Below are 27,271 nucleotides of genomic sequence, written 5' to 3' on the forward strand. Positions count from 1 at the left end.
AATGATATGCAACATTGTTCAGACCCTCAACTGTTCCCACCACCTCTGATATGATATTAAACAGATCCAATAGCTCATCTTTAGAAACAAAATCCAGTTTGTTGTGTTCCTTTGGTGTTGGAGGTTCTTGTGATTTGAACCTCCTCCCATATGCTTCTTACGTGTGACAATTTGAATAGAACCAACAAAGTTTCATATTTCTTTTTCTGCAAGGTGTTTGGAATAGCTAATTAAACATGTTTGTTAATTTGAATGCTTAATATTTTCTAAAATTAGCAAGGAAAGGTGAAATCTAGTTGTCATCATCACTAGTGTCATTCTTGTCATTGTTGGCTTCGTTATTGTCATCATTGGCTTCATTGACTAGAGCGGCAACTTGCTCGATATCCCCTTTGGTTGGATGTGCATTGAAATCAAGGCCATGCATGGCATTGAATATGGACATTGTGGCATTGTTGACTGTACAAAAAGCTTCCATGTAGTTGTGTGCACTCTGCGTTGTGCATAAAGCATTCATAGCATACACATTGTTGAGAATGTGATTAGTGTGCACATTGTTGATAGGGTCAACACAAGGGGGGGGGGGGGGGGGGGGGGGGGGGGGGGGGGGGGGGGGGGGGTACTTCAAAGATTGTTTGCACCATGTCCTCCATAATATTTTCACATAAAATAAAGCAAAAAAAAATCTCACTAAAAGATTAACCACCTTTGATTGACTTGCCTTCAAAAATTAAAACATAGTTACAAAAAACAAATCATAGTGGCAAGCACACAGCACATGATGCTCATCAAAAATTAAAACATAGTATGACCAACCAGTAAGTTTTGGCGTGTCATTACATAGAGAATAAATTCATATGGATTAATAAAAAAAATCGGGATTTAGGTTCCTTATGGCCGCAAATCCTGAGGCAGTTGTGCTACTGGGACATGTGCAGGTGGGGACCCCATGGGTAGTGTGGGAAATAGTGGCCGATAGAGCGGTTGACCATGGCTTGGCCAACCTAGAACTATAGCTAGAGGTCTACTTGGAGGAGGAGCAAATGGCACAATAAAATCATGGTGACATTGTAAAGGAGATGGAGGTGGCTATGAGTGTGATGAACGTGATACCTCATCCACATGAAGAGTCAATCCTAGACCACTAGGAAGTTGCTGATGCTGATGAACAGGTACTAAAAACAATTTGTGATCTCAAACAATATTGATGCAATGTCATTGTAGATGCTCCCACTCCATTGCCAAGCCACCACATCCTGCAAGACAATCCAAAACTGCATCCCCAACCTTTGTGAAGGTACCCAATAATCACCTGTTTATGATAGGAAATACATTAGCGGACATTTCAATGGCACATTAGCAGACAATTCAATGGAAAATTCAAGCATAGAAGTGCCCTCCTCAACTTACCGAGTAAATAACTCACTCTTCTCCACTCCATGCCAAAATGGTGCTACAAGGGCATCTGGCATCCATGGCAACGTAGTGGCTCTCAGATCATGTCACTATCAAACTCAAATCCATCGTTGTCTGCTGCCACATCTCCTGCTTGACAATCATATAATGGAATCACTAGAAGGCCTTCAATTTTATGTGTGAACATGACCAACAATAAGGTCTCGACCTACAATATGGTTACTGTTTAAAACAATATGGTTACTATTTAAAACAAAAAACACACCAATATCTACCAACCATGAAATTTATGGATAAATGGTTGAGAACTCAGTGGATCCATGAAGTCACCTATCACAACATACATGCGTGACACCATCTAGAGAAAAATGGTGTGAAGATAACAAAAATCACACAAGCGGGCCTCCTCGGTGATGAGTGCCAAGTGGTCTGCTCGGTACTCCATGACTATTGTGCCATCTGATAGTAAAAACTCTGCAGCTAGGGTGAACACCATGGCAATGAGCTCGGTACAGAATGCATGTCATTGGGGTATGCGACCAATACCGACTTCAAGTTTGAAGTGTGTGGGAAGGTCTTCCCACACAAGTTGCACCCCTCTAAGCTGCTAACTCGACTTCATTTTGCCGGAGTGTGAGAGAGACCCAATCCAACATTGGATCACTCGAAGACTCCTAGAATAAACAATACCATGCGAAGAAGATTGATTGAGTTCTTATCAAGTTCAGGTTTGAAATAAAATGCCAAAGTGTCATAAACTTATAACTTTTGTCATTTTTGCATTAGAGTGAACCAAAACTGTCACGTGCATAATTTAATCAAATGTTACCACCAAATTTTAAAGAAAAAGCATTGATTTGTGGTTGTGTTTCTTACCTAGTGTAAAGGAGGCAAGTGGTTTGAGTGGCCGAATTGAAACTGGGTGGCTGCCCTCACTTTACCTAGTAGCAACGGATATGGTTCGCTCGGGACCCTTGGATCTCAAAACCTAGGATGGACTAGATCTCCATGACTCCAAGTGACACTCGAAGTCACCCTGCTCATAGTTTGACCCGCCACCTTGATGCTCACTCCTTTCACTCTGAAACTATTCCAAGAACTCAAAAAAATCTTTGATGACTAGTTGTCCTCTCTTCTTACTTTGTTTTGGTCTATCCACTGCAGTTTTTGGGCTTTGACATCCCTTGGTCGTGCTAGAGGAAATGGCATCAGTGGGAGACTGATTGATGGTGAAACTTTTGCTTTATTTCTTTCCCCTAACCTTCTTGTGCAATACTGCAAGTCCAAAAAGAAAATGAGGACACTATAGCAAACCAAACACATTAGTTGAAGAAGAAAAAAAAACTTATCGTTGTATTCTTCAGCTTCGTCTTTGGAAAACTTGTCATCCACATAGTCCAAAAACATGAAAAATCTCTCCACATTTCCTTACCATGGAGCTTCTCTATCCAATTGTCGGGATAGATCTTGCTCTCCTCTCATGCTTCATTGGGATTCTTGGGGTATGGACTGTAAAGACCTAACTTAAGGGTATCCAGCCACCATCTACAAATAACAAGAGGAATAACTCCATCATTCAAAACACACAATTTTGATATTGCATCTTAATAAAGCTGTATAGTTCAATACCTATATAGAAACCGTCGGGTCAGTACATGAAAAATTCAAATGCTCCTCTGCGTTGTGTGTGGCTTGTATGGTTGGTTTCCACCATTAAAAGGCCTTGCTAGAGTGCTTTTGTCAAAAATCCTGCATTGCCCTGCCAAGAGACATTCCACAATCGCATGGGGCACATGCATGTAGCTTCTTCAACATAGAGTTCTCGGCCTCCATCTTCTCCGCCACCCTCAATACATCCCTTCAGTTTAAGTATCAATAATGTGTCAATATTAGATAAGACCACGTACTCTAATGTTATTACACACACCTTTCAAGCTGCCACCAATATACGTGCATTCTCAACCATTGTGAGAATGGCTTCTCCTGTGTTGGAATAGATGCCTCCACCAACGACACATTGCCCTTGGCCAATATATTAGTCAGGCGACATTTTTGCATTTTATCATTAATTAACAATTTTAATAAATTAAGGAGAACAAATAGTGCTTTCAAAAGTAGATAGTACTTACTCCACAAAACTAATGTGTGTCCGTGCAACCTCAGAGACTCTAAAGGGAGTCAATTGCAACCCTTCTCTCTGTAACCCGCGAAAGAAATGAATTTTCAAAAAAAAACTGTCATTCTCAGGATTGTCTATGACCGCTATCTCTAGTCTCTTACGCACAAAAAAGTTCTCGATCTCTTTCACATGCAAATCATAGCTTGCCTTGTAATCATCTTCGTGCATGTGGTACTCTCTACTCCCCTTGGATGGCAAATTTTGTGTTTTCAGTTGACCCATTGCATCAAACTCTTCTTGCAATACAAATCACCAAAACAAAGTGATTTTCTAGAAAAAAACCCGTGTACTTACCTAATGCATGGGTATTATCATTATAGAATTACCTTCCACAGTAGTTGCGCTAGCAAAGACATAGGTAGTCTAAGACATTTTGAACGGTTCATTGCCGTGCCACGAAGTGCCCTCTCAGCTTTTGCCCTATCTTCTTCATTGAATTTGTCCAATAAGGACTGTGGGTCGACAAGTGCTTATTTTTGGATCATAAATATGTCGTGGCCTTCTCCCAAAATCTACAATGGCAAATGTGTGTTGGTAGCCAATCACGCATGAAAATTGAATATCATGTTTTCCAACAATTCCATGAGGTGTTTGATGTGCCGACCTGTCGATTGCAATTTTATTCTTTGTGGGGCTCTCTGAATGATGAGCCTTGCTATCTTATTGTAGTGACGGCCCTGAGAACCACCAACATAAATTTCATACCGTGGGACTTGACTAGTGCATGGAGGCTATGGGAGGTTTTCAATCTCTTAAAAAACACACTCAATCTATATCTTACTCAAATCTACACTCTATAGAATGTCAGGCAGCAGAAGCGAACTATGATGCTACAAGAAAATCTCAACAATTTACCAAGCAAACATAGTCCAAGTGAGACAAAACTTATATGAAAGGTAGACAGCATCTAAGACACATGTCCATGCCCTCAAATCCCCCTTTTGACCACTTACCAAAATTGCACTTATTGCACTTATGATGCTACAAGAAAATCTCAACAATTTACCAAGCAAACATAGTCCAAGTGAGACAAAACTTATAGGAAAGGTAGACAACATCTAAGACACATGTCCATGCCCTCAAATCCCCCTTTTGACCACTTACCAAAATTGCACTTATTATCTACAGGGCAGATTTGCCTTGACCATTTTCAGCCCGGATTACACCGTAGAGCTTAGCAATGATGCCCCAACACCCCTCCAATGCATAAAATGTAGTTTTGTTAAGTAAATCTTGAGCTATGAGCAGATTAAGGAGCAAGTGAGCAACAACAAAAACATAGTTTTACCACAAGAAAAGCACAACGTCGCGAAGAGCTTTCACATGTGAATGTAATGAAGCATACAACACTTCACAAGAGAGTTATGAGCTTGAGAAGAAAGCAAAAGAGTACACAATTCTCTAGGATAGTCGTAACGCTTAATATCCAAAAAGTCTCTTTTACGTTTTATAAAAAATGGCTTTTATATCTTAGCCAAAGGTTATGGGTTCAAAAATGAGAACTTTTTCTATCTCTTTGTAGCCTAGGATTTCATTGACACAATTTGAAAGCATTTAGCCCCACTCTACCTCGCTCATAATCACATAATGGTTTACAAATTAGTTTTGAGAATAAAAGCATCACAAAGGCTTAGGGCTATGGATTTCTAGATTAATTAAAAAAGTGAAAAATTACATCATATGTTGAATATATATAGGTTGCAATGTTAGTAGTGTACTAACATTTCCCCCGTCCGATGTTAGTAGTGTGCTAACATCCCCCCCCCCCCAGTTTGGATCATCCATGACGTAGCTTTAGAAATCGAGTAGTGTTCATGCTCGGGGGATTCACCATGGAAAACTTACCGCACCACATAAGTGCAGGGGAGGGGGGTTTTTTTACAAGTTACATAAGCGTATAAGTTAGGGGCAGGTCCTCAATAATTTATCTCCCAAGCTTAAAAATTAGGGAGGGGGGTATCATTTTTTTTTGGGGTGGGGGGAGGGGCTGATGTGGGTTGATTACTTGTAACGATTGGTCATCGATGTGCACTAGAACTCGGATGAATTTAGGGGAAGCTTTTTATCAGGTCACACATTAAATTTTGCATCAAGCCGATCATAGATAAAGACTGATTTGGAGCAGGTCAAGAGTTGATTTACACCAACTTTGGATGGGTCAAAATTGAATGGAATGCTTATTACATAGACCAATGAGGAGTAAACGCTTAAAATGCAACTAAGTGCATACTTTGACACTTGTCTTTTAACTTGAATTGGCGAGTGGACACACACATACTTGTCTAACTCCATAAATCAAGTGCAAGCTACTTTGGATATGTGGCCTAGCCAAACATAGAAAAGGACCATAGTCAACTTTCTTAATATGGTAGGACTGATCTAACCTTAGTCCTTTTCTTTTCTCTTCAAATAATCAAAAACATAGACTTACCTTTAATGTAACTAGCTCATTTGCAAGATCTTTGCAGTATGCTTTAGAGGTTCGATGAAGGTGACATGGGCTAGAGTCCACTTGCTAATTTAGGACCTATTAAACTAGCACAAACTCTGATAAAATTAAACCTACCCTTGGGTTTTAAAGCTTCACCTCCTATCTAAAACCTTAGTACAATCCTTAGAAGGTTCTATGAAGTTGGCCCCAAAACTTACTAAATTTAAATCTATTAAATTTACACTATCTTTGGCAAATCAAAGGCTTCCCAAACTTCAAAATTTCATGCTAAGGCCTCCCAAACTTCATACTTGGAGTTTAATGAGAAAATTTAATTACATAAAATTTATACAAGTAGTTTTTATTTTTAGACTCTTATAATTGCTCTACTTAACCCCTTCGTCCCGTACCTTTGATCAAGGTTGCTCGGGATAGACTTATTTTTCCTTGACCTATACCTTTGACTTGAGATAATTAAATAGCAATTATCATTGCTCTTTTATAGACTTCTTTCTTTTGGTCCCAAGCCTTTGAATGAACTAAGTTTATAAGCACTTTAATCAATTTCACTTATTCTCTTTTATTTTTTACAGACTTAAGTGACCAATTTAAGATGGAAAATACGTATAGAAGGTTAGAAACAAATTTTCATGACAACAGACAAGGCCAAGAAGCTCTCACCTATTTTCAACAAATGCAGAGCCGAGCTTCTCTCTAAATGCGAGCAATTATGGTTTCATTTTGAAGACATGTGATATGATGCAAGAAGTTGACATGGACAAACAGATGCCTGGTGAGATTGATAGTCGAGGACTAATGAAAAACATTGCCGTGCCTTGATGGAGGTTTCGTTGGCATGTATGCCAAGTGTGGTATACTTTTGTGAACACAAGTTTTTTACACGCTTCTAGTGTGAAATGCTCCCTCGCTGATTGCATTATTTGTAGGCTATTCTCTCTCTCTCTCTCTCTCTCTCTCTCTCTCTCTCTCTCTCTCTCTCTCTCTCTCTCTCGTCCAAGACTCTCCAGATAGATCCTTGAGGTCTCTTGGGATTGTTCATATGACGTTGAAACTTCTTATCACATGGGTGTGTTCTCATGCGCGTGCGTGTGAATAAGAAGAGGAAATTGGAATAATCTCCTTATCACATAAGTATGGTAGATTGGTTTAACATCAAGTCTTGAGTTCAAGACTCATCGGATAGATCTTTGATGTCTCTTAGAATTCATTAGGAGGATTTTAGGGTTTCAAGAGGGCCCTTTAAGAAATTCAATGTTCTCACCTCTCCTTCACCTCTTTCAAAATCGGATATCCGATAAACTTTTTGTAAACGAGCTCCAGACTTTGCAATGGTTGGAAAATTGGATTCTTCTCGTCAAGAGCTATCCGCTAATGTATGGATTGAAAAGGTTTGGCAGTGAGAGACGGATGCTACATGAAAAATTCTATTTCAACCAATAAAGTAGTCCTCTCACCTCTAAACCCTATAATCAACCCATGGGCCAAACATCCCCGGATAACTGGGCGAAAAGAAACTAAATCTCCAACATCCACAAAATTTGGAGCTCGTTGGAGAAAAATTAATTTTGCCAGACTCCAATTTAGAGAAGAAGAAGAAGAGAATTAATTTTGAGCGAGAGAGAGATCCCGAGAGAGAGAGAGAGAGAGAGAGAGAGAGGCTATGGATGTCTTTAGGGACCCTTTTGACGTCCTAATAGTCTTTCTAAGGACTTCCGTTTCTAAGGACTTCAGCACTTGGCATTGCACAACGCTGGGTTGAGAGTCTTGAGACGACGTGGTGGAAATCATGTGCACAGGGTAACAAAGTTGCATAGCCAGAGCTCGAGTTTCTCTTCCCCAGGCCTGCCATTGTTCTTTCAAAAGAAGACTGCTCACCACTCTCAACCTCTCTCTCCTTTCCGCTCTTCCTCCTCCAATGTCGTTCAGACGAGGCGGTGGCAGACTTGAAAAAAGCTTTTCTTCCTCCGGGCTCGTGTGAACACAACCAGGATTTGTGTATGTTTGGGATAAAGGGTTTTCCCTAACATGATGCCATGGGTGTTGTTATATACACTGGGTGTGCCTACACAGTTGTCTCACTTGGATCGGTTTTTGTTCTGTAACATGGCGACACAACCTAGAATGTTTTCCAAACTGCAATTTTTGTTCTCAGAGGAAGAGTTGCAAAGCACTTCAATGTTTGAAGGTTGCATCAACTTCTACTTTACCTGTTTCAAAAGAGAAGGCACCGCCAATTGCTTGATGCCTTCTCACAATGAATGCAACATGTTAATTAGACAACTGCATTTCTTCCAATGCGAGGTGCTATCAACATCTTAGAAGTCATTGCTCCATCGACAAGGTAAACGGCACTCGATGTATGCTTCGCTCGTACACGCGTTATTGCTTTGGAATGTCCCAAATTCCATGCAACACTTTGAAGCTGATAATCATAGGGTCATGAGTTCAAAGTTGGTAATCAAAGCGGGGTCGATTTATTAACCGTAACGTATGGCAAACAAACCTTTCCACCATAGGTCAGACACACAAAAGGGCAAATAAACCCTCTTTATAAATTTTGGTCTTTCTTTTCCATTGCATCAATGGGCCCTCTTTTTATTGCAAGACACATATCTTCATGTGATCACTTCTTACTCACTGCAGTAATGTTACATGGTTAGCATCATCCAACATTCCAAGAGAAAGAGTAGATGTATGTGTTTGTTGGGATGATGAAGACATACTATACCAAAAATATTATCTTACAGTGTTATGCTGCTGCTGTCGCAGCAAGCGTTGTCGCTAGACACCTATATACACTGCTCCACTTGAATTGCCAAGCCGCGCTTTGCTTCCAACAATGGCCAATCCACTTAAGTCTTGTCCGTCACTCAAAGTTTGGCATGTAGTAACCTTAATCCCCATGCTTGCCTCTGATGGCAGCCAAGAAGAAGAAAGTCCGGCCCCTAAAGCGACCCTTCTTGATACTCCTCTTATTTGCATTGACTGACAAGACCTCGAGCGGATTGGCCACTGCTGGAGGTGAAGCGCAACTAGCCATCACTAGCCTGAATGCCGCATCCGGGTCACTTTGATTACTAATAAGCATTTCAGCCATGGCAGCAGGGGTGATCCGGTGAGGGGCCCTTGTGAGAGCGTCCTCAAGCTCCGTATACATCGGATGGTCCTGAATGCCGAGATAATTGCTCGCAAGCTTCTTAAAAGCTGGAAAGGAGCAATAAGATAGCAGGATGTGCATGTCCATTCGTCCTGGCCGGAGCAGAGCAGAGTCGAGCCTATCCTTGTGGTTGGTAGTGAAGATAAAAATGCGCTCCTCTCCGCAACATGACCACAACCCATCAGTGAAGTTGAGAAGCCCAGAGAGGGTAAGCTTCCTCCCTTCATTTGATACGCCCGTGCTAGACTCATGGGACTCACTTGACATAGAGTCCATGTCTTTGGCTGCTGTGCGATTGGAGAGCTCGACACTGCAATCAATGTCCTCAATGACAATCACTGCCTTGCGGGTCGTCTGTATCAAAAGGGACTTAAGTTCTGCATTGTCAGACACTTTAGTGAGCTCAAGGTCGTAGATGTCATACTCCACATGGTTGGCAATGGCTGCAATCATGCTAGATTTTCCAGTGCCCGGAGGGCCATAGAGGAGATAACCACGCTTCCAAGCACGCCCATTCTTGTGATAGAAGCTCTCCCCTTTGCAGAAAACATCTAAATCAGCTTTCATGCGATCTGCAAGGCCATCGTCCAGGGCAAGAGTGTCGAAAGTGGAGGGGTGCTTGAAAGGAGTTTGCTCCCAGCTACCATAATTGTTTGTGTAGAGAAGGCGTTCTGTATTCCTGTGCTCAATCTCTGCACAAACCATGGACACGTGATCCAGATATGCAGGCATGATGATACTCCTCTCAGCTTTCATGAAGCGAAGGGTGAACCCTCTCTCATCCCTGCTGCCATAGCCGTTGTTGCCTCCTTCCCTCTCCCTAGATGTGTGAGTCCACCACACATGCAGCCCTTTAAAGCTGTCCTCCAGCGCCTCATTGTCGGGAAGGCTAAAGGCAAGACTGCCATTCTCCAGAGATCTGCACACTTTGAGGTGTGTGTGCGAATCTATGGATGAGCGAAGAGAGCCGAGGTAGATGCCTACCTGCCTGTAGAAAACATTGACATTGTGGTTGCCGCCCATTTTCTCCTCCACTTGGAGCTCCATGTATGGATCTGCTGTTTGGAAAAGCTTCTCCCACAGCAATTCCAGGCCACGATCCAGGTACTGCCGCAAGGGAGGAGGGAGGAATGTCTGCAAAAGAGCAAATGCGCCCATGTAGGAGCAGAGTTTGCTAAACAAGCTCTCCATTGCACTAACTCAGTAAAAAGCACAGGATGTGGAAGTTTCAGCAGCAAGAACCCTAAAACAAGGGAGCAACAGTTGCAACAGGATGGAAAATATTCAAGCGATTCTTTGCAGGCTGGATACTTGCAATGGGTGAGGAATGACTGCATTTTGTACCTCTGGCTGTCGATCTTCCTTCGTAGGCAAGGCTCCATGTCTTTCTTCGTCCTCACGCAAGCAGGTAGTGGACAGATTCCACCCACCCACAATACCTTGTCACTTTACTTGGAATAGCCTGTTTTTGTGATTTGAGTGAACGGCTCTTGAGTCTGGTTCGATTCTTAGCAGGTTCAATTGTGTCATAATAATCAATATCTAATTCTCCTAAATGACTTTCTCATATTAAACTGATCATTTAATGTGGGGAAGTGCTAGGGGAGAAAAGGTTAGAATATTGGTGAAGCTAGCAGACCGGCCACAGTAGGGATCCAAAGGAGGGAAAATAGGGATCCAAAAGGGGGGGCATATGCAAAAGAGCCATGTGCAACAATGGGCTAAAAAGACCATAAGGTTCAGCCCATTAAGACTTCCAAAATGCTAAGGTTCCAAAATTCAAAGGTTAGAATATTGGTGAAGCTAGCAGACCGGCCACAGTAGGGATCCAAAGGAGGGAAAATAGGGATCCAAAAGGGGGGGCATATGCAAAAGAGCCATGTGCAACAATGGGCTAAAAAGACCATAAGGTTCAGCCCATTAAGACTTCCAAAATGCTAAGGTTCCAAAATTCAAAGGTTGTGTCCAAAGGTCAAACCTAGGGAAAATTGGATGCTTTGTGTGTGTAAAAAAGTCTTTGCATATCCCTACATGGGAGGGTTAAGCCCTAAAGGTAGGGGATGAGAGAGAAAATCACACACACACACACACACACACACACACACACACACACATGCTCCCTTTACACAAAGGGAATGAGGGACCCATATCAGCTCCCTAGGCCAGATGCCCACAAGGTGTGCCCAGTTTCTATTGGATGACCCTTGAAGTGGACCAATGAGAATTTAAAAACATTTAATAAAAGAAACCAATGAGAATTAAGTCTCCTAGAAGACTATTGGACAGTCTCCCAAGGGGTCCAATGAGCATTCAGGAGCCCAATGGCTTGCCTGATTCCTATTGGCCAGGAGGCAAAGGGGTCCAATGAGAGTTTAGTTTAATTATTTAATTACTTAAAGCTCTCACAAAAGGGAAAAGGGGGACACATGTCAAAAGGCTATCACTTATGCTGCTTAATGGTCATTGGCTTGACTTGGGGAGAGTCAATGAGGGCTCAGCAAGAGCAAATAGCAAGAGGGCTCGCCCAAGAGAGAGAGGGGGCTGATTTTTGCAAGGCATTATCACACACACACACACAGTCTAGGTGTGAAGCAAAGAAGACTATCCCTTCCCAAGCTTTAATGGAGAGCTCATCACCTACTCCAAGCTTGTGAGATAGAAGCCTACATCAACACTCTCTTGGCATGTGGATGCAAATCCAACCAAGAGCCAAGCTTCAATGCATGCTCATCTCATCTACCAAGCTAATTACTAAGCTAAGCTATGCTAATATGAGTGATTATGTGAGGAGATGTACATCTTTCTCGTAAGATACTCCTTCTTCCTCTCAATCTACTCTCATACCCTGCTAGCTCTCACCATCTTCGAAGGTGTGTGAGGTCTTGGGTCTAAGAACGGGGATAATTAAAGTTGTGTTTGTTAAGTGTTTTGCTTAGTGCATGAAGCTTTCATCTTCATTGCACTAGCTAGTCTTGAAGGAACACAAAGAATTGTATTGTACAATGTCTCTCTTGTTGGGAGAAACCATAATACAAAGCCTTTTGGAGGGGGGACCGGCTCCATGCAAATCCGGTCCTCAACTGTTGTCAATAGCTTAATTTCACTCTCTTTTGAAAGTATTGTCGATGCTATCTAACTAGGTGTTATGATTTTTGTTGCTCTCTCCACCCAAGTACTCTTGTAATTCTCATTAGGAATCTATTCTAATGAAATGCCCACTATGTTCATGCTAATTTCCGCTACACATAAGTTATTAGGCCATTAAATGTTACATTGGTATCAGAGCTCAAGGTTTCTCTTTTGTTGCTCAAGAAGGGAGGTCCTCATGCTAGCTACAAATGGTTGGTATTATTAATTGCCTGTGAGTAAGTAGAATAGGGATTTTTCAGCCTTGCAGTGCGCCTGCCTTCGTGCAGTTAACGGGGCATCACCGTCGAGAGCTATGGTCTTAATAGTGGAGTCCTACAGGGCTTGCCTACGGCTTAACCACTATTGAGCTATTAGAAGCTTGACAGAGCCGGTGCTGTTTTGGTGTCGAAAGACCCTCTCTTCTATTCCTTGCAATTAATGGTATTCGAGCCGCGGGTACAGTAGCTTGAGTGCTTTTTCTAAAGGGGTAAAGAGGAGTAGCAACTAGGGCTTGAAGTGCCAAAGTACACCTAAAAAGTTTACACCTAAAAGTTGTTAGAATGGCTGACAATAGTAAAGAGAGTGAAATTAATGTTGATAACTTTGATTTTGCTCATGAGCAAGCTACTAATGATGCTTCAATGCTTGTTAACTATCTTGTTTCTAGGCTTCAACAAGCCATGGGCAATCCATCTCTCCAAAGTGAAGTGCAACGGCAGCTCCGTGCTCACGGGATTCTCCAAGCTCATCACCATGATGAGAGAACACCTAGGAAGCCTCCTTGTGAGACTACCAAAAGAGGTCTCTCTCCGATTCGGGAAGAAGAAGAGAATCCATATGAAGGGCTCAAGAATTTACTTCTTGATGATGCATCTCCTTCCCAAAGGAGAACTCAAGAGCCTCCACCGAAGGAACGAGAAAGAAGCGAGTCTCCCGCCACCTCGACGGAGATGGCTCCACGAAGACGGCGGGCTAAACGCTCTCCATCACCACCAAAGCGGAGAAGACCATCACACTCTTCTCCACGCCATAATTCAAAGAGGGATGATAAAAAGCAAGAGAAGAAAAAGGCGAGAAAGAGGACACCCTCTTCTCCATCTTCTTCATCCTCTTCCTCTTATGAAAGCTATGGTGAAGACGACAAAGATCAAGACAAGAAAAAGGCGAGAAAGAGGTCACCCTCTTCTCCACCTTCTTCAAATTCTTCACCTTCTGAAGAAAGTGATGGTGCAACCTTTGAACCATCAAAAAGAAGAGGCCATAGGAAATCCTATGCCGCATGGAAGAGGTCATCCAAGCTGAAGAAATTCAAAGAGGGAGGGAAGAGCATCTCTTTCCTTACCTATGATGGTACCTTTGGTGCTACGGACAAAGTCTTGGCCTTTATCCAACAATTCGATGCGGCGTTTGGAGATGAGGGCTTCACGGAGTCCTCTAAGCTACGCCATGTAGCTATGTACTTTCAAAAGTCCGCCAGACAATGGTGGTCTAGCCTATGAGCCAACGGTGAAGCTCCACGAACATGGAAAACTTTAAGAGCTTCCATTATGAAGCAGTTTTTGGCCATCGATGCCAAAGACAAAGTACTCACCGAATGGCGAAGCTTAAAGCTCTCTCCCAATGAATCCATCCACAAATATGTAGACAAGTTTTGGGACCTACAACTCAAAGCCACTGTCTTCAAAAAGTTGGATTTTGGAGATCAAAAGCAACAATTTTGTGTGGGCTTAACCGAAGAAATGGCGGAGTATGTCAACTCCCAAAGGCCACGTACCATATCGGCGGTAATACACCACACTATGGTGGCCTCTCGAATCAATTTCCAAACGGGGGCTAAAAGAAATAATAAGCCCCCGGAAAACAAGGGCTCCAATGAGCCTAAGGGGAAGGAAAATATCCAAAAGTCTCCTAAGGGCAACTCCAACAAAGCTAAAGAGAAGGGAGTTTACAAAGGTAAGAATAAACTCTCTCCTGAAGAGCTTGAGCGTTATCGTAAGGATAACCGGTGTTTCAAGTGCGGCGAACAAGGGCATGCGTACCGCGCTTGTCCCCAAAAGAACAACCGTCAAGATCCTCCTAGAGCTTCCTTGGTTGAAATCCAAGAGGAGGAGACTCACCAAACTCACCACAAAGGATCTCCTCTATGCCATGCTTGGGAAAAGATAAGAGAACATGATGCTTTTATTCTCTTTGACCGTGGTTCTACTCACAATTTTATATCTATAGAGTTGGCCACCAAGCTAGGCATACCATCCTATGAGATGGGAGATGTCCTACCCGCAGACAGTGCCTTCAAGGGGCAAGAAGCTTCAGTCACTCCCTTAATCGGGAAATTGAGGCTTCATGTCCAAGGCTATGTGGACAAAGAGGACTTCTTTATCTCTCCTCTCAACCATGAGGATGTAATCCTAGGGGCACCATGGTTTGACCGCCTGGCTGCCGATGTTAAATTTCCTGAAAGGAGAATCTCCTTTAAGTTTAGGGAAAAAGACATGTATATAGATGCTAAGGAAATGGGTAACACTATCCCCATTGTACATACACCAGATTTCAACAAGTCAATAAAGAGCTCTATTTTTGTGTACATGATTTTTGTTAAAGATTCTCAAAATGAACCTAATGCTTTAGCAAAAGAAAATAAAAGCAACCAAAAGGAATTAGAGTTATCCAATTTTCTCAAGGGGTTTCAAGATGTTTTTATTGACGACATCCCTTGTGAGCTACCTCCTAAACGAGGTAATGATGACCATGCAATTGAACTTCTTCCAGGAAGTTCACCGCCTAACAAACCTCCTTATAGAGTTTCTCAAGCTCAACAAGAGGAGATTATGCGGCAACTGCATGAGTTAGTTGAGAAGGGTATGGTTAGACCAAGCTCATCTCCATTTTGCTCACCTGTGCTATTAGTGCAAAAGAAAGACGGCACATATCGTATGTGTGTCGACTATAGAGCACTAAATAGGATCACTATCAAAATAGGTTTCCCGTTCCACGGGTAGAAGACCTATTTGATAAGCTACAAGGATCGACCTACTTTAGTAGGATTGACCTAAAAAGTGGCTATCATCAAATAAGGATAGTTGATCAAGACATTGTAAAGACCGCATTTCGCACCACATTTGGTCTTTACGAATACATTGTCATGCCTTTTGGCTTGACCAATGCACCAGCCACATTCAACCGCTTGATGGAGAAGCTGTTCAGGCCTCATCGAACCTTCACTGGAGTGTTCTTTGATGATATTATCATCTACTCTAATTCATTGGAGGAACACAAGCAACACCTCCAGGTAATATTTCAAGTTTTGAGAGAGAATAAACTTTATGTTAATCGAAAGAAAAGTGAATTTTTCTTGCAAGAGATTCAGTATTTAGGTCATATTATCTCTCAGGATGGCATCCAAATGGATCCATCAAAGTTAGAGGTAATAAAAGGATGGCCTAAACCAAGGAATCTTCATGAACTAAGAAGCTTTATAGGTATGTGTGCATACTATAGACGCTACATAGAAAAGTTCTCACAAATTACGGGACCATTACATGACCTAACAAAGAAAAGCGTTAGGTATACATGGTCTGCTAAGGAGAACAATGCTTTCGAAAAGCTTAAAGAAAAGCTTATCTCTCAACCTGTGCTTACACTACCGGATCTCTCAAAACCATTTGAGGTCCAATGTGATGCTTGTGGTGATTGCCTTGGAGTTGTTTTGCTCCAAGAAGGGCACGCCATAGGCTTTGAGAGTCGAAGGCTCGACCCTGTTGAGCAAGCTCTAGGCATATACGAAAAGGAACTCCTTGCAGTTTTACATGCCTTAGACTCATGGAAGCACTATTTATTGGGGACTCCTTTCATTCTGCGAACGGATCACCAAAGTCTTAAGTACTTCATGACGCAGACCAAGCTCTCCGACAAACAAATGAGGTGGACAAATTTCCTTTCGCAATTTCATTTTCATATTGCTCACATTGCTGGCAAGCATAATCAAGTAGCTGATGCACTCTCAAGACGGCCGGGAGTGAATGCGGTTTCCATAGCAACTCACAATGATCTATCTTCAATGATAGATGAGTACGCTATTGATCCCGATTTTAGAGATGTGATTTCAGCCCTTGCATTAGGGAAGAAAGAAGAACCATTTACCTTACAAGATGGTTATCTTCTCTATGGCAATAGACTATGCGTTACTAACTGACTACGTGAGAAAGTAATGTATGAATCTCATGCTCCACCTTATGCGGGGCATAGAGGGATTCAATCTACCTTAAAGGGAATTGAAACATATTTCTATTGGCCTACCATGAAAGTGAACATACAAGAGTATGTTTCTAAATGTGTGGTATGCCAAAAGACAAAATTTGATAGAGGGAAGCAACTTGGATTGCTTCAACCCTTGCCAATCCCTAATTCACCATGGGAGAGCATATCCATGGACTTTATCTTTGGATTGCCTAAGTCTATCCATGGGAATACGGGAATATGGACGATAGTAGACAGGTTCAGTAAACAAGTTCATTTTATACCTGTCAAAAAGACTATCAAAGCCCATCAAATGGCAACCCTCTTCATTTCACAAATCTTCAAGTACCATGGCTTGCCAATGTCCATAGTGTCGGATAGAGATCCTAGAATAACCAATAATTTCTGGAAGGGTCTCTTTGAGAATTAAGGGACAAGGCTAAACTTCTCTTCGGCCTATCATCCACAAACGGATGGCCAAAGTGAAATAGCTAACCTAACCATTCTCGATCTACTAAAAGCCTATGTAACGGAAGTAGATCAAAGATCCCAATGGGAGAAGTACTTACCCTTAGTGGAGTATGCTTACAATAACACTGTACATACTTCCACGAGAAAAGCACCTTTCGAGGTAATTGAGGGAAGATCAAAAAGTCCTTTGCTACAAAAGATTAAGGATGCTATCTCTATCTCACAACAAAGGCAAGAAGCTGTAGCTGACAAGCACAGAAGAGCCCAAGCCTTTAAAGAAAACGATTGGGTCTTGTTAAAGTTTCCCAAGGCTCGATTAAGGCACACGACGGGCAAGAATCCTACGGGCCACCAAAAGTACTATGCTAAACTAGCAAAAAGGTACTATGGTCCCTTTCAAATTCTTAGGCCAATCAACGAGATGGCCTATCAACTGAAGTTGCCCAATCATTGGATCATACACAATGCTTTCCATGTGAGCCTATTAAAGCCTTACAAAGGAGAGCTACCTCAAGAACCAACTATTGAAGACCCACCGGAGATCTAGGACCAATAGGAGGTGCTGCAGCCCGAGTCCATTCTCCGACATGAAGACAAGGTATTAAGAGGCGGTAAGACTATCCGACGATATCTTATTAAGTTTAAGAATTATCCTTTTGAAGATGCTAGATGGATGCAAGGCATACAATTAAAGGATAACCTAAACCTTGTCAATGCTTACAATGCTTCCCAAGAGTAAGCAAATGTACAAAATGTTAAAAATGAACAAAGTTTTTGTCTTATAAGACTCTCTTTTTCTTTATTTGTGCACAAAATTGAAGTAGTATGCATGCTTAGATCAAGTTTGGGGAGACGACGTCTCCCAAACACCAAGTAGAGCTTGTCACTCTACTATAAAAGATTGATAGGACTAATGTGCAGACATGCTTGCGGCAGCCTCAGGCTCTCAAGTGCCAAATGGACTAGTCATCCATTGTGGAATGATGTCGTAGGGTAACATAGGGATCCTCTACCCGCTAAGAAAAGGACTCATGAACATGCTTTATCTTCTCTACACCATAGTCGAGGACGACTATGATTTCAAGAGAGAGATAATGTCATAATAATCAATATCTAATTCTCCTAAATGACATTCTCATATTAAATTGATCATTTAATGTGGGGAAGTGCCAGGGGAGAAAAGGTTAGAATATTTGTGAAGCTAGCAGACCGGCCACAGTAGGGATCCAAAGCAGGGAAAATAGGGATCCAAAAGGGGGGGCCATCTGCAAAAGAGCCATGTGCAACAATGGGCTAAAAAGACCCTAAGGTTCAGCCCATTAAGACTCCCATTAAGCTAAGCTATCGCGTACTCGTCAAAAGATTTGTGTGTGTTCAGTTTATAGATCATGTCATTGTGGATAAGTTCACATCAAGCTCACGCTTACTTCACATCAAGTTCACACCAAATTTGGTGTGGTGTACATACCCTCCCAAGTTCACATCAAGCTCACACCAAATTTGGTGTGGTGCACATACCTCCCAAGTTCACACTTAGCTCACACCTAGTCCAAAAAATGATCAAACGGCCCGGATTGCACCCATCTGGCGACACCTAATGTGGGCCATTGATCCCACCTCCCTAGGGAGGTGTCAATTAGTGACGAGGGCTAGCTAGCCCATAGCTGAGATAGGTGGAGGGACTTTATGCATGGGCCATCCACTTAATTCTTTTTGTAAATGTTGACCCACCACTCGCGATCATGTCCGTATCCTATTGGTTTTAACTTTCAATGTTCCGTCAAGGTCGGGGGTCGACGGGCAGAAGATCAGGGCCCTCCATTTACACAGCATTATATCCCATATTCTTACGATGCAATCGTTTGATTGTTGACAGATCAACACGCGGAATGTGTCAAAGCTAGCATCCACTTCAAAAGGTGACAACTCAGCGCACGGAATTTCCTGCAAGAGCGACAGTTGCAGCAGTTCGCCATCATCCAACAAATCAGCATAAGGAACTGCAGCAGCATCCGACACGTAAGCAGTGGGAAAATGTGTATTCTGCAGCGGATCTGCAGAAGCAGGGAACGATTGGTTGCATGCTTTCCCTATGAGCCTTGGCATAGCAGCGAGTAGCCCCTCCTGTTGCCTCTCCTCCAGCTCGACTGTCACCACTATCGACTGATGTATCCTGCTCGCGACTGTCACCACTATCGAGTTTCAGAACCCATTGTCCTCTCTCTGCACTTAGTCTTAGAGTGCCACATGGCAGCATACTATTGGCCCACCTTCCCCGCGACCCTTGACGGTCTGGAAGGGACCATTCCCTGCAATGTAACTCCCACGCGGCTCCCCGCCTCCGCCAATCGCCATATGGTCGTTGCATTACAGGGAAGGGACCATTCCCTACCCCTTGAATTGAATAGTTCAAGGTCCAAGCTCCCTAAATGATACAGCCTACCATTGATAAAGGAATTGCATGATGTTTGCCACATATTTCAAACTCAAATCCATTGTCCTTCAATTTCTTTTGTATTAAAGCCACATCACACCCCTCAAGTGGCATAATATGCAAGTCCTCCTATTCAACATAATATTGACAATGAAGTAATGTCTTGCTATGATACTTTGCCCTTCTTCATCATCAACTCTTTCAAAACATTTAAGTGTCCTTGCTAACATTTTGACATGCTTCTTTAATTCCTCCTTGTTCTCCTCTGCATGTGCATACTGCAAGCTTCGCAATTGGACTGGATTCACCATCACGATTTCCTCAGTATTCGACCATGGAAATCCTTGACCTAAGCATATGATTCTTTGCTTCCAAGGTGCCAATCTTGTATATTATGCTCTACTTGAAAATGCCAGGGGTTTCTACCATCAAATGGATTTTGGCCATAACAGTTCTTCTTTAAAAATGGCCAAATATTGACCTCAAGGTCCAACAATGTTAAATATGGGAGCAGGTCTTCCATTACAATGTTATCTTTGCAACAACTAAAAATTTGATGGATAAACACAGTTCTCATGAGCTGTCACACAACCCTTGTAAGGCATGCCATCAATTAGCAATGTATGCATAGGGTCCAAGTGGAATGCTCTTCCGACTTTGAGAGGGGCTTGAACATGGCCTAAACTGAGCAATATATATTATCATGAGGGTATGTCTCGCAATCCTCCAATCCCCAAATCATTAAAAAACAGACCTACATGACCCTTGAATGATATTTCAAGGCTTTTACCAATAGATGCACATTACGTTTCGTACATATGTAGCACAATGCCGATGTTGAAATTTTTCCGTACTTTTGACAAAAACTCTAGACAAAAACTCTAGACATACTGCTTTCAATACAACCCACCTTGTCTCATATTTTATGCTTGTATGTTTGTATGATCTTTTAAGACATCGCTCCATCAATAATATGTTAAGAGAAAACATTGTATTGAGCTTTTCACTCTTGTTGTGTTTTAAAAATAAAAGAAATTTTCTACTCTCACAATGCTAGATAAAAGGTATCGCATGTGTGTTCTAAATTCATGAAATACATGCACATATCATAAACTAGAGCACATATTATATAATAGATTGATGAAGTTCAATCCAGAAATGAATAGAGAGAGAGAGAGAGAGAGAGAGAGAGAGAGAGAGAGAGAGAGAGAGAGACTACCCAAGATAAGCATGCCTTCAAGAGATATCAATGTTCTCACTGAGATATGCCCTTAACTTTCGGATGATTATCCAAATTTCTAGCAAAACCTCTCCTTAACATCTCCTTTTTCTCTAGCAAGCTTAGACCGTCGCAAGAACACACCTATAAAGATCGAGCACTTTCTATCTCTAACATTTCTCTCCTAGTTATTTCACAATCTCCATTTAAGTTAGCTAACTCGTTGTCCATTAGGCTAGATCTTAAACTATCCAATGCCATCATAGAAATATTTTTTTTCACTTTTACTTTCTACTTAGTCTCCTATTTGAATCATACACAAGTTGGCACAAGACAAATAGAAATTAATTAACTAGAAAAGATGTATATATATACACACACACACACGAGAGAGAGAGAGAGAGAGAGAGAGAGAGAGAGAGAGAGAGAGAGAGAGAGAGAGAATAACTTGATGGACCATGGGACAATAAGATCTGTAGACATTTCAAGAAGTTCTTGTGAAAAACATTCTTAAATGCATATAGGTCCCATGTAATGTCTTTGGAAAAGCTGAATATCAAGTCTAGAAAAAATGTCAATTGAGACCTTTTTCTTCGATGACTAATACACACATGTGACATTATATCCCGCAGTGTAAATGCTCCATGGAAGTGCACCTCACACTGAGGAAGCGCCTCGTTTTCTATCAATAAGCCATTGAAGTGTTGTCAGAGCAAAGTTTATAAACTTTTCACTCTTTGTCTCATGAATGAGCTCATCTTATTCTTACAAAGTCCTTGCAAATATTCATAAATAATGTTAGAGATATCAAAAATCTTTATTGCACTCATCCCAATTGGTAAACCCATTTGAGACTAACCTTTCTTGAAGAATCATAAAAGTTCTTTAGGAGCACTCTATTCTCTTCTATCATCCTATCACATTGATGTTGTCATAAAATCTAATATCTAACCAACCCAAATGATTTTCTCATATTAAACTGATCATTAAATGTGGGAGAATAGACAAGAACAAGGGTTAGAATATAGGCATGTGCTTATGGATCTATCTAACACGGGGCCAAGGTTAAAGGGGTCCAAATGAGAGATGATTTGTCAAAGTGCAAGGCTAGCTAATGGAGCCTAAAGACCTTAGGGTTAGCTTCATTAAAGACCTTTAATGGTTAGTGTTAAAAGTCCTTTAACCTTAGGCAAGCTAGGGCTGTACTTGAGGTGGAAACCCGGCCCAAGCTTGAGGTGCTTGTTGACTAAGGTGCTTGAGGTGCTTGTCGTACTTGCTGACTAAGGTGCTTGAGGTGATTAATGACTAAGGTGCTCCAAGGTGCTTGAGGGGTTAAAGTGTTCAAAAGTCAAAGCATGTAATAGAAATGACCCATGAAATTTGAGAATAGAGGAATTTGAAGGTGCGAGAGCAGAGAGTAAGTGTATAATGGTTAAGCTAGTAGATGTTTTAGTAGTAAGTGGGATGTCCGGCCAGTTGGCCTGAATCCCAACAAACTCCTACTTGAAGGCCAACATAGCCCAAGTGACTTGGTATGTATAACCGTGAAGCAATCTAGTGGCTTCAACCTATACCCATCAACACATTGCAATGTGTAAACCGCTCCAAAGCTAAGCCTTTTGTCAAAGCATCTACTGGGTTGTTGTCAGTGTGTACCTTGACCAAATCAATGAGCTTTTTGGCCAAGAAATCCCTCACAAGATGATACCTGACTTTAATGTGTTTCAATTTGGAGTGAAACACGAGACTCCTCCCAATGCAAGAGCAGTCTGACTATCACAATATATCACTGGAGTCTCATCAATGCCAAGATTTTCGACCAAGCGAGATAACCATACAGCCTCTTTACTTGCATCCGACAATGCAAAGTACTCTGCTTCCGTAGTGGAATACGACGTACAATTTTGAAGACATGACCTCCAAGATACTACTGCTCCAGCAAATATGAAAACATAGCTAGATGTTGATCTCCTATTGTCAACACAACCCGCATAGTCTGCATCCGCATAACTCATGATAGATGCATCACTGTTCCCGAAGCGTAAACACCTGCCGACCGTATCTTTGAGGTACCTAAGAATGTGCTTCACTGCTTCCCAATGCTTGCTGCCAGGATTTGCCATATATCGGCTCACCACTCCCACTGCAAAAGCAACGTCTGGTCTTGTGGCCACCATAGCATACATGAGACTGCCCACTGCCGAAGAATATGGTACCTTAGCCACTTCAGCTAGCTCAGCATCAGATTGGGTGCATCTTCCTTGCTGAGTTTCAAGAATGCCTACATTGGGATACTCAATGCTTTCCCCTCCCTGCATATTGAAACGCTGCAAAAATTTCTCAATGTATGTTTCCTAAGATAACTCAAGAATACGACGTTTGCTATCTCTTTTGATTCGCATGCCAAGAAAGTGTGTAGCATCCCCCAAATCTTTCATTGCAAAATTATTGCTAAGTATTTTCTTCAAGCTGGCAATTTCCGCAATGGATTTCCCAGCTATAAGCATGTCATCAACATACAAAACTAGAATGATCATCGAGCCATCATCTAGCTTTCTTGTGTACAAGCAGTGATCCTCTTCGATCCTTTTATATCCTTGAGACCTCATACATGCATCAAATTTATGATACCACTGCCTTGAACCCTGTTTTAAGCCATAAAGTGCCTTTTTGAGCTTACATACTAGCTCCTCACGAGATGCGCTCTCCTGAACAAACCCTTCAGGCTGTTGCATGTAAACATCCTCATCGAGATCCCCGTGAAGAAATGCTGTCTTCACATCCATTTGGACAAGTTCTATGTCCTCAATCGCTACAAGACCAAGTACGGTTCTAAGTGTTGTCATCTTGACCATAGGCGAGAAGATTTCATCAAAATCGACTCCCTTTTGCTGTTTGAACCCTTTGGCTACAAGTCTAGCCTTGTACTTTGGATTTGGATCACCTGAGGTAAATTTCTTCTTGTAAACCCATTTGCAAGGTAAAGCTTTCGCATCATTTGGCAGTTCCACCAAGTCCCAAGTGTCATTAGCCAGAATCGAGTTATACTCAGATCCATAGCCTTCTCCCACTTCACCACATCATCCGTCATCATGGCTTCTTGGTAGCAGCTTGGCTCACCGCAGTCGGTCAACATGGTGTAATCAAGACTTGGCTCGAAATGTGCAGGTGGACGAGAGACTCTAGTAGACCGTCTAACTCCTTGACCATTGCTATCCGCTCCCTCTGGAGCATTTCTAGTGGAAGGTACATCACTAGCCCGCTGAGTTGATTTCACTGTCTCCGAGGCAACATCCTCAAAAGTGACTCTCCGAATCTCTATTTCCTTGATAGGTTGTTTATGCATCTTCGACTCATTGAAGATCACATCTAAACTACGGATGACTTGACGAGATTCCGGGTGCCAGAGACGATATCCCATCTCTCCATTTGCACCATATCCAATGAAAATACATTTGTGTGACTTTGGCTCTAACTTTTGTCGAAGTTGTTCAGGCACATGAGCATAGGCTTCACAACCAAAAACACATAGATGGTCATAGTGGGGCTTACATTTAGACCATAACTCTTCTGGAATATCATAATTCAATGGCGTACTAGGCGAATGATTTATAATGTGCACTGCAGTCAAGACGGCTTCTGCCCAAAACCCTTGTGTGAGATTTGCCCTAGAAAGCATGGCTGTTACTCTTTCCTGAAACGTACGATTCATGCGCTCAACAACTCCATTTTGAGCTGGTGTGTATGGTGCAGTAAACTGCCTTTTAATCCCCCTTTTAGCACAAAAATTTTCAAACTCCTTGGAGACATACTCTCCACCGTTGTCAGTCCGCAACCTCTTGAGTTTCTTGCCAGACTGATCTCAACGAGTGCCAAAAAATTTTGGAACACAGGAAGAACTTGATCCTTATGTTTCAAAGGATATGCCCACACCTTTTAAGTAGGGTCATCTATGAATATCACAGAATAGATGGCCCCCCCTAGAGATTTGGTTGACATAGGACCACAAACATCACTATGTACTAAATCTAGAGGTTCAGCTCGCTTTTGACCCAATGGTAAGTGCACGGACCCAGCATTCTCATTCCTTTTTGGCTAATATGATCTAGCCAGCAATGCCACAACTCAGTAGACGGCAGCTCAGCTATAGATATGTAATCATGACCAACATGTGACACATGCATGGAATACAAGGTACCATGCTTCTGACCTCTGAGTACAACAAGATTACCTTTACTATCTACGAACCACTGCCAAATGTGGTGTTGTAGCCCAAATCATCAAGCTGACCAACAAAAATCAAGCTTTTAGTCAACTTGATCACATGTTTGACATTACATAAAGTAAAGTGCGTGCCATTCCTTAGATGCAATTTGACATTTCCGACACCCTCAATGTCTAGTTCATAAGCATAACCAAGTCTCAGTTTTCCACAAGAGTGAGAATAAGTAGAGAATCACTCTCTATGTGGTGTCACATGGAAACTCGCACCAGAATCTACTATCCAATTCTGTGCATACTACGCATCTTCTGTAACAAGAGCATCGACAGGTAGATCTATTGTGAAGACCAATACGTCAGAGGTAAGTGGCATAACAACCGCTAGAAGAGTCTCTACAATAGGAGCATTTGAAGGCTCTAGCACATTGATCTCCTCTAACTTTGCTTTGCCCATGTTTGAATCATCAGACTTAGAAGTTTCACCGGATTGTTTATCCTTCTTGCTTTGTTGCCATTTCCTGCAATCCTTCTTCACATGCCCTTTTTTATGGCAGTGATAGCACTTGACATTATGCATAGAACCCTGAGACTTACTGCATGAGCCCCCACGTTCCTTGCTTTTGGCACGACTTTGAGTGCGACCCCTCTGTCTATCAGTAGCAACATACGCATCACCATCCTTCTTGCCTTCGAGAGATTTCCTGCAAATCTCCTCGGTAAACAGACTCCCAAGGACGTCATTGTACTCTAGACCGGTACCAGGTGCTGAGTTGCTAATCGTAGTACAGAACGTATCCCAAGACGAGGGTAAACTGCATAGCAAGAATATACATTTGATTTCCTCATCGAAGACCAAACCCTAAGTGGTCAACTGAGAGTGAAAATGATATTGAACTCACTAATGTGAGTAGAAATAGTGCCCTCTTCCTTCATACGAAGGTCAAATAGCTTCTCCATCAAGAAAACCTTTTGTCCTCATAACTGGAACAAAACTTATCCCATACATCTCTAGCAGTCCTTTCTTCAACTATAGTAAAGTACACAGATTCGGCCAAATGCAAACGAAGGGTAGATTTGGCCTTAGCATCAAATTTCTCCCACTCAACATCTGTATACTCTTCCTCTAGGCGCTCCATGATAGGATCCAGTTGGCCTTTTTTTTATAAGAACATCTTGAATCTGCTCTTTCCAGATAGCAAAATTTGTCCCATCAAATTTACGGATATTGTAAATATCCTTTTCACCATTAGATGACATGGCTGTGAGCTAAAGATAATATGGAGATAAACACTAGTAATTTTGGGAAAAATTCGCTAGAGTTTCCCCAGAAAAATTGACAAAATCTCAATCCAAAAGTGTCACAAGAGATCAGTAACGCATCAAAAGTAATACTCTCAAAGCATAACACAGGCGCATCAACCACTAACTATGCATAAAAAGTCAAAAAATTGACCCAAGACTGCTAACACGGCATCAAATTCACCTAGCTCTCTCTATACATGTCCTATGGCGAGGCCACAAAAAAGGGGTACTCCAACAATTTGTATCACCAAAAGGATCTCAACATTCGAGAATCCCCCAGCTCAAGAAAACCCCACGCTATCGACCCTCACAAAAGGTTATGTAGACAAGAAACTAGCCCAGTCTTAGAAAGGGCCTCCGAACCGAGTCTCAAAAACAATTGGGACTGCCAAAAACAAGCCAAATCAGCTCATATGGCAATTTCCGCAACTCAAGGTACATCCACTATCAACAATACTGCAAGGTGCAGTATACGTGCTCAACACGCGCCAAACAAAATTTGCAAGCAATAAACAAATCCCTGCGGGGAGTAAAACCACTCTCAAAAGAGCTCAAGCACTATCAAAAGTGCCAAAATAATGCATATGCACATCAAGTACTCCCACTGAAATCTGTGCTGATGCTAAACACTGCAACCTGTAAGAAACCTGGATGTCTTGTATGTATGCAAGAACATGTGAGGAGATGGATGCCTGAAAAACCCGTGACAATGTTGATGCCAAAAAGTGCTCCTAATCATCCCATAAACACCATCTCAATAACACATAATAGCCGTAAATCGGCTATATACCATCCCAAAATAGTCTCTGAACAACCTTCACCTGTGTCCTGTACCTGTACCTGTAGCTATAGCAAAAGTGGAGTTGAAAAATACAACTCCTGAAGTGTAGCTCGGATGAAGCTTTCGACTGCACGAACAACTTTGAAAGGGGGGTAAATCGTCAAGGGACACCTGATGAAAACTCTCTCGGAACGTTGAATTTGCCGATGCCGAAATCAAAAACCTGTTTGCACTTTTGGAAGTGCACACGTGTACGAACGCAAAAACGGCAAGC

The 27,271-nt window shown here is 42.0% G+C and overlaps 1 long non-coding RNA gene and 1 pseudogene across 2 annotated transcripts; both read right to left on the minus strand.

Annotated features, from left to right (window-relative positions):
• Positions 1-840: 840 nt before the first annotated feature.
• LOC147430763 (uncharacterized) lies at positions 841-5,557 on the minus strand. Its single transcript, XR_015185646.1, has 5 exons — positions 3,046-5,557; positions 2,849-2,961; positions 2,293-2,691; positions 1,411-1,545; positions 841-1,312 (listed from the first exon to the last, which is right to left on the minus strand). It is a non-coding gene; the product is annotated as an uncharacterized LOC147430763 (long non-coding RNA).
• Positions 5,558-8,569: 3,012 nt separating this feature from the next.
• LOC147430764 (AAA-ATPase At4g25835 pseudogene) lies at positions 8,570-10,678 on the minus strand (annotated as a pseudogene). The gene is made up of 2 exons (XR_015185645.1): positions 10,549-10,678; positions 8,570-10,447 (listed from the first exon to the last, which is right to left on the minus strand). The product of XR_015185645.1 is annotated as an AAA-ATPase At4g25835 pseudogene (transcript).
• Between the last annotated feature and the right edge of the window lie 16,593 nt (positions 10,679-27,271).

This window comes from Adiantum capillus-veneris, chromosome 21 (assembly GCF_014529385.1).
Source record: "Adiantum capillus-veneris isolate H3 chromosome 21, ASM1452938v2, whole genome shotgun sequence".
NCBI classification, from domain to species: Eukaryota; Viridiplantae; Streptophyta; class Polypodiopsida; order Polypodiales; family Pteridaceae; genus Adiantum; species Adiantum capillus-veneris.